The sequence below is a fragment of the Papio anubis genome, chromosome 18 (assembly GCF_008728515.1).
Source record: "Papio anubis isolate 15944 chromosome 18, Panubis1.0, whole genome shotgun sequence".
NCBI classification, from domain to species: domain Eukaryota; kingdom Metazoa; phylum Chordata; class Mammalia; order Primates; family Cercopithecidae; genus Papio; species Papio anubis.
Window position 1 is genome coordinate 49,500,445 of NC_044993.1, and position 16,409 is coordinate 49,516,853.

A 16,409-nucleotide genomic window follows, 5' to 3' on the forward strand; every position below is an offset into this window, starting at 1 on the left:
GTGGCCAGGTAATACACTGCATTGTGTGTCAAGCCTGGGAGATAAGGCTTTGTTTGAATGGATGCCAAACATAAAAAAATGCTAAGAATGATAGGGATATATTAAGGAATATATATAATGATAGGACACACTAAGAATGATAGGAAAATATTCGGTGAATAAACAATGTATTATAGGGAACCAGCCTCTTTCTCTTTCCCATTCCATCATTTGTAGTATGTTGGCTTTTGTCTTTGGTACCTATCACTCACTGCCAGATGGATGCTCCAGCTCCAGACATCACAGCAACATTCAAAACAAGAAGAAGGAGGGATAGATGCAAGTGGCATTGGCCCTTTACATCTCTTTATCAAGAAGTCAAAAACATTCCCAGCCCCCAACAAATGTCTGCTCACCTCTCAACATCCAGAACATGCCACAAGGTCCCTACCTAGTTTGCAAAGAAGGCTGGAAACATATTAAGCTTTTCCAGCCATAAGAAACAGAAAAAAAAAAACAATGTTTGTGAATGGTTTAGTCAGACAACTGTATCTGATGTGAAACTTACAGCAGAATTTTCATTTTGGAAGATAAAAGGGAAACACTGCCAAAAGCTGTGGGGAAGCTACAGGTTTCCTGGCCTCAGAGGGTCCTGAGTATAATGATGTGGGACGCGGCGGGAGCTGTTTGGAAATGCTCTTTCACGTAAGCAGAAGGCTTTTTGTTCAGAAACCGGAAGGCTGAGGGGGATTACTAACATACTCAGTAAGAACAATCAAACCTGGAAAAATAATGCAAGGTCTTGATGGCACAAACATGGACTTCTCTACCAATTGCTGTAATTTTATAGTAATATTCAAGTAGCACATTGGAGCTTACAACATAAAGAATTATGCTTTGTCTTATTCAGTCCTGTGGTAACCCGAGAAGTAGAGAAAACTAGACACTCAGGAACTAGAAGCAGTAAGTCTTCCACCCAAAAGTGACATGGGTAGCAACTGTCAGAAACCAAATTCAAACCCAGGATATGTGGTACCATATCCCCAGCACCACACTATCTCTGTGACAGAATAGCAAACAAATGTAATGATACCTACAGTGTGTTTGATGCTGTAAACATATTTAGATGTTAAGAGTAAAAGTTCTGACCAGGCCCGGTGGCTCACGCCTATAATCCCAACACTTTGGGAGGCTGAGGAAGGAGGATCACTTGAGCCCGGGAGTTTGAGACCAGCCTGGGCAACATAGTGAGACCCTGTCTCTACAAAAATACAAAAAATTAGCCAGGCATGATGGCACACCTGGAGTCCCAGCTAGTTGGGAGGCTATGGTGGGAGGGTCACCTGAGACTGGGAGGTCAAGGCTATAGTGAGCCAAGAACATGTCACTGCACTCCAGCCTTGGTAGCAGAGTGAGACCTTATCACAAAAAAAAAAAAAAAAAAAAAAAAAAAAAAAGGTCTGAACTCTCGAAGCATGATAGATCTCCAAATTTGCCTAATCTTAAAAAGTTTTCAAGAGTAATTCTGACTACACAAATTTCAACCTCAGCATTGACACTAGTATCCAATGTCCCTGTAAGAGAGGGCTGCATTCTTTCTAAAGGTTGCTGTGAAGTGGACATAAAATGGTGCATCTAACATGCTCAGCACATCGCCAGGCATAGAGGAAATGCTCAATAAATGTTTGTTGATTAAAGAAACTTAAAAATAGCAAGAATGGTAATGCTGTTTACTATGTGCTAGACACTGTAGTAAGTCGTGTCATGTATTAACTCATTTAAGCTCATTAGATAATTCATCATATTTGCCCCATTTCATAAACATGCTCTCTTCTCTTTTTAAAAGATGCTTTACCTAAGTAGATTTATTTTTTTGTGGAGATTTACTTTTCTACTACAATGAACAACTTTTTGCTTAATGCGAACAAGTCATCAGAATCACCAAACTCAATGATCTTGAAAGTGTCTCTTAGTAACTAGACAATGAGAATTTTCTAAATTTTTCTGATTTTCTTCAAACTAAATGTCTTGTTTCCATGGAAAAGTTATAGGACAAAGCACTAGTGTTACATTACTATTCTAGGATCTTATCGTAAAATACACACTCTACACAAAAAAATAATTCAAAGATTTTAAAGTGTGATAACCACAAAATAAGAAATATAAAAACTGATTGTCTATCTAAAGACAACCTAAAATACCAAAGAAAAATATTTCTAAAGAGTTGTCTGGGGTGCAAAAACACACCTTTAGCCAGTGCACTGTACTGACTCTCGTGTATAACAATGGGATGTTACTCTGTTTTAGGTACCATCTTAAATTTCTAAGACTCAGACCACCACCATGCATATATCCCTGCCAATCACAGGGCTCTAGAGATTCCTAGTCTGATGCTTGGTACCAATTCTGATGCCCTGTGTCCCACACCAAAGCTATCACCAGCTCATCCGCCAGAGTACACAATTCCAGATGGCAGGTGGAAGATGGAACATCGTTCTTCTAGATTGCCTTGCTCTCCTAAAAGTTAAGACCCCCTCATGTAGAACCCTAAGGAGTCTGAATCAGAATAAGCTTAAGAAATAGTTCATTCAAATGTTTTCTGAGAGAGGAGAACACAGAGGCCCAGAAAGGAAAGGCATTTGCTGAAGGCCACACAGCATGTGAGTGGCCCCTGTGGACCCAGAACCCAAGCTTCCTGGCGCCAAAGTTTTACATGACTCTGTGCTGACTTTCTCAAACTGTTCTCCCCTTCATGTGTAATGATCCTTCCTTCAGCTGCATCAAAATCCAAAGATAGGGAAAGGCTACTTCACAGATGTGAAGGGCCCATCGGAGGAGGAGATGGGAGAGTCGTTTGGCCCAAGTCATGCACTTCCAGTTGGCTCCAATTTGAGACCTCTCATGAGTGTTCCAAATGCGGTGATGCACTTAGTTATATGCTAACATGACAGGTAGAAGAAAAGGTGCATTCCAGGGGAGGGACTAGGATGAGGGAAGTGAAGCACCTAGGATACAAAATTGAAAGAAGCGTGATCCTGAGAGTAAGTGAGAGCCCCCTTCAATGTTATACCCTAGGAGCTTCACTTTCCTCGTTTTGGTTCCAGCCCTGGTGCGTCCTACAGCCTCACACTTGAGTCTTGCAACCGGCCTTTGGTGTGTGACTAATGCATGTATTTTAAAATAAATCTTCTAATCATCATGTAAACAGTGTGACTATATTGCATCGCATTTTTTATTAGGAAAAGCATTAAATGTAAGCAGTGGACAGATGCCACCATTTTATAACCTTGTTTTGCCATGTCATGATTTTTTAATATAACAAAAGCCTCAGAAAATGCAAGTGCCCTGAACTTCTCAAAAATTGAGATGCGTCGAAGCGCCAAAATACTTCTTTTTCCCTCTGGAGTCTGCTTTGGACTTAGATTCCTCAACCCCTTGCTTCCTGTCCTCCATCTTCAGTCCTAAAACAGCACTTTTTGCCACAACCCCGCAACCCCCGAACTCCCAATTTCCACAGCTGCTTCCCCATCATCTTCCAAATCTGACCCCTTTCTCCCTCACCCCTCACCTCCTCCCGGGGATGTTTTCATAGTGGGTTCTGTTTTATGTGCTCCCTCCTCGCACCACAAAGAATTTCATCTACAGGGTTTGTGGAGCTCCATGTAGGGACGCCTATGGGGCTTCATGCATAATTAATGACAATTCAGCTACACATGTTTTCTATTAGCAATTCAGGCTCTTTTAGGACTTTTTAGAACACACTTTGCAATTTGCCAAAATTCTGAGAGACATTTATATAGGAAAAATTCATAAAAGCACAGAATGTCTGAGGTTTCTGGAAGGAGGCTTTAATGAAGAATTTCTCCCTAGAGGAGCATTTCCTGAAATGCTTTCTGCTCTGTACCACAGGTTTCTCCAGATGAGTAGGAGACTAAATCGCAGGTCTCCTCAAAAACAATGTCAATGGAATGCATTTTTAAAAAAATGGTCGCAGGTTACCATAACAACCAAGGTTCCAACATCATGTTGACTAACTGCAAAGTGATATGATCAGGAAGACCACAGCAGAGAACAAAAGTATCAGGTTGCTATAGCAACTGGATATACAGAAAATGGAGTTGTTTCAATAGGGAAGTTTTCAATGCAAAAGTACATGTAAAGCATCCTTCTACGGTGAACGATCATCCAGGAAATTTTTACATTACCCAAGAGCTGTTCCATCATTTTGTTTGGATGCCAAAGCTCTAAGACGCTGTATAACATACAGTCTGAAAACTTAGTGGCTGTAAACAATAGCCATTTATTTATCTTATGTGTCTGTGGGCTGGCTGGGAAGTTTTGCTGAACTGTGCCAAGTACAGGTTATATTAGCTGGGCTATGCTCATAGGATTTCAGCTGGGCTTGTTCTGATGTCTGCAGCTGGGAGCTGGCCACTATAAGAAGGCATCAACCGCGATTACTTCACTTTGTTCCATGTAGTCTTTCATCCTCCAGCAGGTTACCCTGGATGTGCTTTTATGGAGGAACAAGGTTCCAAAACAAAGCCAAATCTCAGAAGATCCCTTGGTGCCTAGGCTCAGAAGAACCCTTGGTACCTGGGCTCAGAACTGGTAAGTGATCACTTCCACCACCTTCTATTTGCTAAAGCAAGGAACACAGCCAGCCCAGATTTGCAAGGTATAGAAACAGACACCATTTCTTGTTGGGATAGGCTGCAACATCCTATTTTAAAGAATGTGGGCTGGGTGCAGTGGCTCACGCCTGTAATTCCAGCACTTTGGGAGGCTGAGGCAGTTCGATCACTTGAGCCCAGGAGTTTGAGACCAGTCTGGGCAACATGGAGAAACTCTGTCTCTACAAATAAATACGAAAATTAGCTGGTCATGGTGGCCTGTGCCTGTAGTCCCAGCTACCCTGGAGGCTGAAGCAGAAGGATCACTGGAACCCAGGAGGTTGAGGCTGCAGTGAGTTGTGACTGAGTCACTGCACTCCAGCCTGGGTGACACAGTAACACCCCGTCTCAAACAAAATACATAAATAAAGAATGTAGATATTGGCAGAAGTGGAGAATTGGGGTCATTTTTGCAAACATTGTATCAAGATGCCAACATTTACATATAAAACACCGTTGAAATCATACACATAAGTTGGAATGCAAAAATGAAACAATTCACCTACATATTAAAAGGCATTTGGCTTCCAGAGAGCAAAACAATATCAAAAAAGGCCAAAATACATCTCCTATGCTAGATACAGTTTCCAAGGATGTATTTTCAGGATTTTGTACTTGTTCTTTAATTTCAATCCCTTCCTTTAAAACTGAAAAGTCAAGCGACCACTTGAGCCCCAAAGGGCATATAATTGAGGTCGGAGATGAAATTGCCTGAAATGTTCATTCACCTACTCAATGGAGAGGGGAAGTTTAGGGAGGTGATTAAAAGTGTGGACTTCAAAGTCAGATGGCTTAGGTTCACATTTTCTTTCACACTCTGAGTGGTTATGTAAATTTGGGGAAGTCCCCTGATGTCTATGGTGCTCAGAACCCTCACCTGTAAAATGAGGCTAGAATATTATTCTATTTTATTGATCCTAAGATCTACGTTTAACTTTTTAATATAGCTGACATTTGGTGTACCACATCACTGATGTCATGTCACAGTCAAATATAAAATAGTTTTGTGTCCTACAACTGATGGCATCTTTGGGTCACTGAATGTGGCAATGCCTTCCTCAGGGGACTGGGTTAATCTGTGTGGACTGATTAGAATAATGTCTGTCCCCAGTAAGTACTCAGTAAATGTGAATTAGGAGGAGGAGGAAAATACACCTTTGGAATACATGCTGAAGGGTTATAGAGGTAGATATGCAAAGTATGTGCATTCAAGTTGTACAGAGTTTGAATATTTGAAAGTGAAGCACAGTTTAAGTCTATTCCAGGATTACACTAGTCTGTTCTAATGCTGCTAATGAAGACATAGCCAAGACTGGGTAATTCATAAAGGAAAGAGCTTCAATTGTGACTCACAGTTCCACACAGTTTGGAAGGCCTCACAATCAGGGTGGAAGGCAAAGAAGGAGCAAAGTCACGTCTTGCATGGTGGCAGGCAGGCAAGCGAGACCATGTGTAGGGGAACTGCCCTTTAAAAAACCATCAGATTTTGTGCCCTTTATAAAACCATCAGATTCACTACCATGAGAACAGCATGGGAAAGACCCGCCCTCATGATTCAATTACCTCCCACCAGGTCCTTCCCATGACACCTGGGAATAATGGGAGCTACAATTCCAGATTTGGGTAGGGACACAGCCAAACCATATCAGGGATGTTTTCTTTTCTGGAGATGTGAACAAAGCTGAACTTCCCTAATTATTGGTTAGTGCCAGCAGCAATTTTTCTTGACTTTTTATTTAACATCAACCCTGGGAGGACAATTTCATTTTCCCAAGTTAAGAAAGAGAAAACAGAATCAGTGAGGTGGCACAGGGGTGGCTGGGAAGGAGGGGAGGGAATACCATACTTAGGGTCACAAACTCAATTAGTGGCAGAGAAAAGTTACGCCCAAATATCTTTGGCTCCAAATTGTTTTCAGTCATCTCCCTTGGGACACGACCTAGCAGAGAAGGGGACCAATGGATGACACTATTATTTTAGTGCTCAGAATGATGCATTCAAAATGAGGAGGGGCAGCAAATCAATGCTGATTCAGAACTTCTCTCTAGGAGGTGGTTGGAAGCAGCTATTTTGTTGGACTCAGGGCTGGAGACTTTGAAAATAATATTTGCACAGGAAGCATGTTTAGATATTTTATTTTTATTTCAATTGCATTTTGTTTGGAGGGTACGTGGAAATGTTGTTAAGTAGAGATGATGAGGGACAAACTACCCCTCTGGGCAACCAGTGCAGCCTAAAAAATGGCGCTTAATCCCCTCTACCTCTCAAATTCCCATGCACTTACAAGAACCTTCCCACCTGATCTAGCTCCTGGGAGTCCTCATATGACTCTATCTGTATCTGCAGTCCTGTTCCACGGCACAGACCCTGCCAATGATTATTTACTACATAAAATTTGCTGATGCCTACACAACCCCACAGGAATTCATTCCATATATAGAACTGATGTCCACAGAACAGATGTCCCTGAGCATTGCATACTGCAAAGGGATCTCCTTCCTTTGGTCATAGAAAGAATGTAGAGTGAGGCTCTCATTCTAAAGTGAGATGCAGGAAATCGTGTGGAATTCTGCGGTGCCAATTAGGCGGGAGAAATTCAGCACTTTATTCTACCTGCTCTTCTGCAAGTGCACACTGCCTTTCTGTAATTAACCTTTCGAGTGTCTCAACACTGCAGCTGCTGTTGGTGAGTCTCATTTACGTAAGCGACAGGTTTGTGTTGGAAGTCACCCAGGTTTCTTGCAGATGCTCAGAGAACGAGTAGATGGAAAGAGGAAGAAAAGAAAGAGAGGGAGAGAAGGAAAGAAGAAGGAAGGGACTGACCAGGGAACAGATTAAAACTTTTCGCCTTTGTTCATTTCTTATGTAGAATGTTTCATTTCCTCAAATAACAGATAGTACAAAATGATGCAGTGATAATAGTCTTGCTCTCAAGAACATCATTAAAATGTTCCATCTCTCTTGCAAGAGAATACTGTTCCTCCCACCTCTTTACAAATTCCTTCTTAAAAATTTTGGGCCAAGAAAAATAAGTTTTATATGATAGACATGTAGGACTTCCTTTATCTAATAATTAGCTCACACCCCTTGTATTGTTTGTAAAAACTCTTAACCATCTCTGCTTTTACCCCACATACAGGTGTTCACGTCCTAAGCAAATCACTTACAAAGCAAGTCTCCTATTGAGTTGTCTTACTCGTGCCTTGCATTTTAGGGTTCATAGTGAAGACCACTCTTCTCTATGAGATTGTAAAGATATGGCATATCATACAATGGGCAGCTGCATGGATCTCACGTCCACCTCTTTTGAGTAACATAATGTCATAAAAATGGACAGACATGTGTCTTATTAATGTATATGTGATGTGCAATTATTTTGTCGTCCTGTTTTGCTCTTTTCTATCACAACTAAGAAGCCAGTGCAAGGTTTTGGCACTTGATCTCTAATTTTCCTCTATCTGAACTTCTCCATCTAGCTTGTCAGTAGTCTAAGGTGTGATTCATTTCTTACTTATATTCAATCTCCTGTGACTAGGCTGGTGTACAGAGCTTAGAAACTAAGAATTCTCAATAAATGTTGAAATTCATGTGAATCATTTTGCCTCCTCTCCCTCTTTATCTCTTACTTTGTGGTTTACTCCATGCTGACTGTCCAACCTTACTGGACCACATTTTATTTTTATCTTTTTTTTAATTTTTATTTTGAGTTCAGGGGTACAAGTGCAGGTTTGTTACAAAGGTAAATATGTGTCATGCAGGTCTGTTGTACAGATTATTTCATCACCCATTTATTAAGCCCAGTACCCATTACTTATTTTTCCTTATCCTCTCCCTCCTCCCACCCTCCAGACTCTGAAAGGCCTCAGTGTATGTCATTCCCCTGTATGTGTCCATATGTTTTCATCATTTAGCTCCCACTTATGAGTGAGAACATGTGGTATTTGGTTTTCTGTCCTGTGTTAGTTTGCTAGTGATAATGGCCTGTAGCTCCATCCAAGTCCTGGCAAAGGACATGACCTCATTCTTTTATATGGCTGCATAGTATTCTATGGTGTATATGTACCTCATTTTCTTTATGCAGTCTATCATTGATGGGCATTCAGGTTGATTCCATGTCTTTGCTATTGCGAATAGTGCTGCAATGAATATATGCATGCATGTGTCTTTATAATAGTATGTTTTATGTTTCTTTGGATATATACCCAGTAATGGGATTGTTGGGTCAAATGGTATTTCTGCCTTTAGGTCTTTGAAGAATCATACGAATAAAAGCTCAACATCATTGATCATTACGAAATGTAAATCAAAGCCACAACGAGATACCATCTGGAATGTATTTTAATTCAACCTCAGATTCACTTTACTGGTGATCATGGTATGAATAGCCACATAATTAAGACTACAATGCTGCTGGGCATGGTAGCTCACGCCTGTAATCCCAACTCTTTGGGAGGCTGCAGCAGGTGAATCACCTGAGGTTGGGAGTTCGAGACCAACCTGACGAATATAGGAAATCTCGTCTCCAATAAAAATACAAAATCAGCCTGGTGTGGTGGCGCATGCCTGTGATCCCAGCTACAGGGGAGGCTGAATCACTTGAACCCGGGAGGCGGAGGTTGCAGTGAGCCAAGATCACGCCATTGCACTTCAGCCTGGGCAACCAGAGCGAAACTCCATCTAAAAAAAAAAAAAAAAGACTACAATTCTAGCTCCTGCCTCTGCTTCTAAGCCTTCCCAGTCCTGGCCTCCACCATAAATGCTATCTGAACTACTCTGGCTGACTTCAAGTTTCCCCTTAATCTGGTCCTATGTACCCTGTGTTTTTCCTACCAGTCCCTAAATCTTCCGTGACATCTACGTGCTTCACTGTGGCTCCTGCACGATGCTCAGTCCTCCCTCTGGGACTTTGCTGGTGGTCTACTCCACACCTAGCAAGCCTCCATTCTGCCCTCTATACCCTAAGCACCTTGCTAAACATTAAGACAGCATTGGAAACTTTTTTTTTTTGGATAGGGATTAAAGGTAACTAACATTTAAAAACCAAGTTTAGTTTAAAAGATTTCCATCATCTCTTGCAAGGGTGGAAGATTTGGCTACATCGGGCATTCCCTCCTATATGACATCTATTGGAGAGAGATGAACAATGGCTGCTTTCTTAAAGAAGGTCTGTGCTGTCTGGCTCACCATAGTCCCTACCACGCAGACAGCACATAGGTGGACAATGGCCCCATTTACTCGTTTATGTTACCTACCTAGCTTCTTATATATTTTAGTCGTGAACCTAATCGACTCCCTAAGATCTAATTTAAGGCCATTTCCTCGAGAAAGTGGATCCTGACAGTGTTTTAGTTATCTCCCTGAGGGAGTAGAGGATGTTAATTATCAACATGAATGTCCTAATTTACTGGAGTTTACTAGTTACCCACGGCTTTATGGCATCTGGAGGTTCATGACTGGCATCCAAACAACACTCTGTGTCCCCAGCCCATGCAATCAGCTAGGATGTTCCACACAAGAGAAAGGTTGTATCAGATGCCCTTTAACATGCTTGCCAACTTAGCTTAATATTGTTCTGTGAGCATCTCCCCTACCCATTTTCTTTCTTTATTTTTTTAAGAGACAGGGTCTTCCTCTGTCACCCAGGCTAGAGTGCAGTGGTGCAAACATAGCTCACTGCAGCCTCAAACTCCTGGGCTCAAGCACTCCTCCCACCAAACCTCCCAAGTAGCTAGGACTATAGGTGTGCACCACCACACCTAGCTAATTTTTAATGTTTTTGTTTTGTTTTGTTTTGTTTTTTCAGTAGAGACAAGGTCTCACTATGTTGCCCACGCTGGCCTCAAGCTTCTGGCTTCAAGTGATTCTCTCACCTCAGCCTCCCAAAGTGCTGGGATTACAGGTGTAAACTACCGTGCCCAGACTCATTTTCTCCTTATCACACATCCATGACAAGGCTGAGCATGGTCTCATTAGCTGAAAACAGATAGGACAGACAGGGAACAGACAGAGGCTATAATTCAACCAATGGAAGGGGTTGGGGAAGATGCTGGAGATGATAGAAATGCTTAGATCCAGCTCTGGGTTACAAGAGAAAGTCAGACTTTCCCAGGAACTCTGGGAAGTATGGAGAGATTCATGCGATGAGCTCAGCACAGGACACCAGAGTGTCCTGGCATCAGCAGCATGAGAGCAAAGTATGAGCCTCAACAGCAGGAATCATGGCAGGGCAAGCATTTAGAAAGTTCACTCTGCTCTTTGACCAAGTATTGGTTAAAAGGAAAGCAGCTGAAACTGTAACCAAAGGAGGCATATGCTTCCAGAAATATCTCATGAAAAAATATTGCAAGCAACAGAAGTAGCTGTTGGATCGGGCTCTAAAGTGAAGGTTGAAGAGATTCAAACAGTTAGCATGAAAGTTGGTGATAAAGTTCTTCTCCAACTTTGGTGCCAGAATATGCAGTGAAAGTTGGAGACAAAGTTCTTCTCCCAGAAGATGCAGGCACCAAAGTAGTGTTAGGTGACAGGAATTATTTCTTATTTAGAGATGGTGACATTCTTGGGAAGTATGTAGACTAAAATAGATCACTATTGAAATCAACATGAGCTCGTGCATTCCATTGAAGCTCTGAAATCTTTCATCATGTAAATAATTTTCATGCCTCCCTTTTATAATAAATGAATTATATCTAAACAAAAAACAAACAAACAAAAATTAAAAAATAACTATACCAATAGTCCATGATGCATGGCAATGAAGATGATTCCAAAACAGAGGAAGGTGGGCAAGGATGCAGGCATTGGGCCAAGGTTCAGGTACAACTGTTTCATCCCTGGGATAAAAAATGGATGAGTAAGGCAAAGTAGGTCCTCATTTGATTGACAGCACCCAATATGTTATCATGGCAGAAATCTAGGTGAGAGGAACAGGCAAGACTCCCACTGATTAAAGTTTAATGTGCCCCAATCATGTTGCCAAGCACTGTTGACAAAGTTGTGACTACCCCGTTTTATAGATGAGAAGACTAAGGCCCAGAGGACATTAAACAGCACCTCAGAACTGGATCCAAGAGTTGAACCAGCTCTGTGTCTGATTCCAAAGTGTCTTTCTCTAAATGCTTTGAGTTGGAAGAAATTGGGTTTGAATTTGGACTTAGGGAATGCAGCCCTGAGATAGAAATTTAATGGCTGAATAATGCACATGTGCTGTTTTACCCACTCAAAGCTCATTCATCTTTTTCTCCATTTTTAGCCCACATACTTCAGGTAGAACTCCATCAGCAACTCCAGATGGTGGAACACATGATGTAGCCTAGCTAGAATAATTCACTGCCCTGGCCACAGAATAATTCATTTCAGGATGAGCACATGACCTAAATCAGTCCAACTAGGGTGAATCTTGACCTTTATAGAAGCCACTAGGAGAAAACAAAAACAAAAATGAAAAAAGCAAGCTTCTTTTCCCTTTTCCCTATGGAACTTGAATAGGAGAATTTGAAGATACAGTTGCTGGTTCCATCTTGCCATCATGAGATTCTATCTGGTCGGAGAATGAAGTCAACACAGATATCTGAGCCCTGAGATTAATAAAGAAAAAGAAACTGATAAACAAAGCCTGATGATGTCATGTGAGCCCCTGAGTCAAGCTACACTTAGAGATGGAATAAATTATCCTTTCCATATTCCTGAGTTAAGAAACTCCCAGCCACTTAGACTAGTTTGGTTAGGTTTTGCGTCACTTCCAATAAAAGTCCTACATTAATTCTGGACAAACAGTAAAGTCAAAAGCAGGCCAAGTTCCACAATTTCTGGCCAGGATTCTTAAATCTACCCTCCTCCTGATCATAATTGTTCCTGGTGCTTATGTGTAGCCAAGATGGTGGTGGGGGTCAAGAAGAGTTTGAAGAAAGAAGAGATGTGGAGACTTGGAACTTGGTAATCCTGGCTATTCTCTGCCATGACTAACACTGCACTGTAAGCCAGGACCACGCCATTCAGCAATAAGTATATGCTGCATAATGAGCAATCTCCTGTTAAAGGAAGACAACGTATTTTCCACAGTCATGCTCAACTAATTTATTAGTGCTTTTTAAGATGGCAAAGAGGCATCTGGCTAAAGCAGTCTATGGAAATGATTTAATTAGATTGAGAAAAAAAAAAAGAAGAAAGATAAGAAGAACTTTGACAAGTTTCTACATCAAACGCTGTTCAAAACACTGCATCACCATAGGGTTGGGATGTGTGTGCATTTTGCCATGAATTTGCTCAGAAACCGGTAATAGAGAAGAAATAAACAAGCCCTTTAGAAGATGGGAACTTGTAATAAGTGAGATTCTTCAAAGATCAAAGACAGCATTTGTCTTACTAAACATCTTTATAAAATACTGAGGATTTACTGTAAAGTAAAAAACCTCAATATGTGGATAGCAGTGAATTCTTCCAGTTAGTGAGAAGCCAGAGGAATTGGAATCCCCAGCCAATCAGTAATTAATGACTGAGGAGTTCATTACAAAATCCCAGCCAATCAATCGCAGGGTGGTACTTGAAATGTTGCGGGCATTTCTAGACCAAAGAAAACTAGAAATTGCTGCTTTATGCCTCAGTATGGTGTCTGGGAGAACACCGAACACATATGAGGTGCTCAATCATTATAAAAGTTTTTATACCAGATTTCAGATGACCTTGGCTATCTCCCACCTGAATGGGTGATTGCAGAACTATGCAGAGAAACAGTCCCAGTCCCTGTCACAGCTAAGTGTCAGTGCAAAGATTTATGAGCAATGTCTGCTATGGAAAAACAAGCAGAGGGCAATGAAAAGATGACGAGTATCTGAAGACTGTAAAATGTTGAGCTGTTGGATAGCAGGAAGCAAGGAAGTCGGACAGCAGTGTACTTCAGCAACTCAGTGGCCACCAGCAAGTCCCTGGAGCAAGGGAGTAAGACGAGCTGGTGCAGAGTTGAAGTTAATCTGGTGGCAAAGCTTTCAATGAATGTATCCTTGCTGTTCATCCTACTTTACCAGCTGTGGACATCCCAAAGACTCCAGTAAAAGGACAACATAGGTCAAGTTCGAACGACTGCACCTGCTTCCTGGGGCTCCTGAGTCCTCTTATGTCTTAGGAAGCTTGAGCAGTCATCTAATCTTTCTTCGGGGCAGGGCTGGGTTTCTCTGATTTGACCATAAGGAAACTTCTAATGCACAGACTCAGGGTTCTGACAATAATCAAAACAATCACAAGTAAAAATAATAGTCATAGGCCCGGCGCGGTGGCTCATGCCTGTAATCCCAGCACTTTGGGAGGCCAAGGTGGGCGGATCAGGAGGTCAGGAGTTTCAGACCAGCCTGGCCAACATAGTGAAACCCTGTCTCTACTAAAAATACAAAAACATTAGCTGGGTGTGGTAGCAGGCGCCTGTAACCCCAGCTACTCGGGAGGCTGAGGTAAGAGAATTGCTTGAACCCAGGAGGCGGAGGTTGCAGCGAGCCAAGATTGTGCCACTGCATGCCAGCCTGGGCGACAGTGCAAGACTCCGTCTCAAAAAAATAAAAATAAAAAAATAATGGTAATAATAATACCAGAGCATTTGAAAGACATTAAAATGTGTTCACCTTCCTGGAGTAACTCATTTAATCCTGTCAAAATCCCAGTGAGGTATCATGATCATGATCTTCACAGATCAGGCTAAAAGGGTTTCTGTGTTCTGCCTACTTCACACGGTCAGAGGGGGATGGAGATGGAAACCTGGCAACTATTAGTCATGCTGTTCAATCAATGAATTAATGAATGACGTGGTTAATTTGGGTTTTCTCACCCAAGTTTTCGTACCATGCCTATTTTTCCAGTATAGGTAGCTAAGGGACCCTCTCCTCTCTACTTTATTTCATTCTTAGGCATAAAAGATAATGTTTTGTGAAAATGGTTTTGCCTTTTCTGGCTTGGTGATTTTCTGTAAGCAAATCAGATATCACACTCTGTGATCAATATTCAAGAAAAAGAGAGAGGAGAGGAGGGAAGAAGAGAGAGAAGGGGGACAATGGTAGGGAAAGAAAGGAGGAAGGAAAAAACAGCCCAAATACAGCCCCACCTCATTTGCCATCCTGAACCCCTGCACCTGCCACTCTGACATGGCCTCTCCCTCGCCTCCACTCTGCCATGGCCTTTTCCCAGGTCCCAGGTTCTGCCTATGTCTCATTCTTTGAACCTGAGGCTTAGGATCGCTTCTTTGGGTTTCTCTGCCTGATCACAACTTGAACTCATCTTTTGAATCACATTCTTTCCACCTCCCTTGGCAAGGTATGACCCTCAGGCCTCCCACCTCAGTCCAAGGCTTCAAAGCCAGAACCCACCTTCCTCCCAGCTCCCAGGTTGGAACTGGGACAATGAATGGGGCCAGGAAAATCATCGTCCCTTGAGAGTCACTTATTTGAACTGGTCGTTAGGACACCAGGAGCCAGTTCAGCAGTTCCGCTTCTAGGACCTCACCCATTCCCTTTCCCTCTCTAGGCCTGTTTCCCTATCTGCACCAGAAGGAGATTGAGTCAGGTGTTCTGACGGTGCCTCCAAAGCCAAGATTCCAGAATATCTGCTTCCCCGTGGAACAAAGTAGAGGCAAAGGATACAACAGAATCAATTTCTAGCCGAGTAGATTCGCCTCTGCCCTGGGGAGCGAGAGGGTGCAGCGGAAATTCAGCAATTCTTTAGCACTGGCCCAAGACATGATGGACAGGGAAGAATCCTGTAATCATGAGGCAGGAGAGAGCACAATCCATTAAGACCTTTTAGCCACAGCCTCCACAGAGCCGTTCACCTCCTGCTGTGCCTGTGAGCCATGTCACCCCCAGCGTTCTCAGCCAAGGAGCTCTCTCCTGCTGGCCTCTTTAGCTCACTCGGGTTGCTGCCCTGCCCACATTTAAGTCAACCAAAAAGACTGCAGGAAGAAATGCAATCTAAAAATATTAACATCCCTTTGGGACCTGATTTCTTTTTCTTCTTTTGACAAATGGAAAATCCCCAGGGGGTGTTCTGAGCTGATGCCCAGATACTGCGCAAATAACAGGCCATGGTGCAGCCCCTGGCTCAGCCCCTTTCTCCAACAGATGAGGAAATTAAATTTCAGAAAGGTTTGGTCACTTGCTAGGAATCACACAGCCACAATTACCTAGCTCAGAGAACATGTATAATGCAAAGCTCTAATGGGGCTGTTTTCCTTGCAACAACTTGTGTTGCCTCCCGGTTGGCACCATTCAATCTGACTACTCCATCAGGACCTGATTAAATCTCACAGCAGACTTCTCAGACTGCCATCAAACTCGATTTTAATTCTCTCTCACGTTTTCTGAGTAGGACTGTGGCCTTCTACCCTGGCCCCAGTGAGATGTTTTCTGAAACTCCTGTAATACACTTCACAGTAAGATGGAGGCTTTACCTAGCCCAGACCTGTATCTCTCTTCTTCACACAGACAGATGCAGGTTTAGCTCTACCTGCATTACCACCACAAAGGCAAGGAAAAGGAATGCTTGGCAAGAAATGCACTAGCTCACTTCTTTATTTATCCTTTGAGACAGAGCCTCACGTTGTCGCCAGGCTGCAGTGCAGTGGAGCTATCTCGACTCACTGCAACCTCCACCTCCCAGGTTCAAGCAATTCTCCTGCCTCAGCCTCCTGAGTAGCTAGGACTACACATGCATGCTACCACACTCAGCTAATTTTTGTATTTTTAGTAGAGACGGAGTTTCGCCATGTTGGCCAGGATGGTC

General features: G+C 42.4%; 1 protein-coding gene and 1 long non-coding RNA gene across 2 annotated transcripts in view; both read right to left on the reverse strand.

Annotated features, from left to right (window-relative positions):
• Nucleotides 1–16,409, reverse strand: part of HS3ST4 (heparan sulfate-glucosamine 3-sulfotransferase 4) — a 441,230-nt gene that overhangs the window by 58,485 nt on the left and 366,336 nt on the right. The gene's annotated exons all lie outside the window — the stretch shown is intronic.
• Nucleotides 1–16,409, reverse strand: part of LOC110742015 — a 54,124-nt gene that overhangs the window by 32,319 nt on the left and 5,396 nt on the right. Inside the window, exon 2 of the long non-coding RNA XR_004179823.1 lies at nucleotides 11,382–11,482. This is a non-coding gene — a long non-coding RNA (uncharacterized LOC110742015). The remainder of the gene's footprint in view (nucleotides 1–11,381; nucleotides 11,483–16,409) is intronic.